The sequence below is a fragment of the Propithecus coquereli genome, unplaced genomic scaffold (genome assembly GCF_000956105.1).
Source record: "Propithecus coquereli isolate 6110/MARCELLA unplaced genomic scaffold, Pcoq_1.0 Scaffold5, whole genome shotgun sequence".
Classification (NCBI taxonomy): Eukaryota; Metazoa; Chordata; class Mammalia; order Primates; family Indriidae; genus Propithecus; species Propithecus coquereli.
The window spans coordinates 14,171,478-14,172,422 of NW_012150840.1; the positions used below are offsets into that span (position 1 = coordinate 14,171,478).

Here is a 945-nt window from a genome sequence, read left to right on the forward strand (position 1 = left end):
AAACAACCCAAGTGTCTATCAACAGATGAATGGATTAAAAAAATATGGCATATCCATAAAATGGAATACTATTTAGACATAAAAAGGGATGAAATTATGATACATGCTATAACGTGGTGGATGAAACTTAAAAAACACTATGCTACGAGAAAGCCAAACACAAAAGGGAACATACTGTATAATTCCATTTATATGAAATATCTAGGATAGGCGAGTTCATAGAGACAGAAGCAGACTGGAAGTTACCAAGGGTTGGGAAGAGGGAAGAACGGGAAGTTACTGCTTAAAGGTACAAAGTTTCTATTTTGGGTTATGAAAAAGTTTTGGAAATAGTAGCGTTGATTGTAAACACTGCAAATATAATTAATGCTACTGAACTGTATACTTAAAAATGTTTAAAATGGCAATTTCTATGTTACACATATTTTACCACAGTAAAAAGTTTTCCCTAAAAAAAGGAGAAGGGGATTAAGCCCTTCAAACATAAGGTCTTAAGAGGAAAAACTGTGGCTACTATTTCAAATGAGCAAGAGTTATGACAACATTTCATAGTTAAGTTATCTCAGGAGCACACAGCCAATTTGGATTTAAATTCTGAAGGGTGGCACTGATACTAAGAAAATGTCTTTAAGTATTTGAGTTGATATAGTATTTTCCATTCTCTCAAAAAAAAATTTTTAATTTACCTATGCAACATAAATCTGAAGATTATATGTTCGAGAGAAGATGTGAATTATGGATTTGAATTGCTCATGCAAACAATGTTATAAACTCTACCTATAGGGCTTCCAAAGCAAACATTTTCAAGAAAGGTCTTCTTACATTTTGTTTACTACAAATTAAACACTTCTCTAGTTGTACCTTGGAATCCTAGGATGGAATGAGTGCTATCTATCCCTAAGCATGCAATCTTGTTTTGTTTTTTGTTTTTTTTTTTTTTTTTTT

General features: G+C 31.9%; 1 protein-coding gene across 2 annotated transcripts in view; it reads right to left on the reverse strand.

Annotated features, from left to right (window-relative positions):
* Positions 1-945, reverse strand: part of ENTPD5 (ectonucleoside triphosphate diphosphohydrolase 5) — a 58,788-nt gene that overhangs the window by 51,868 nt on the left and 5,975 nt on the right. The gene's annotated exons all lie outside the window — the stretch shown is intronic.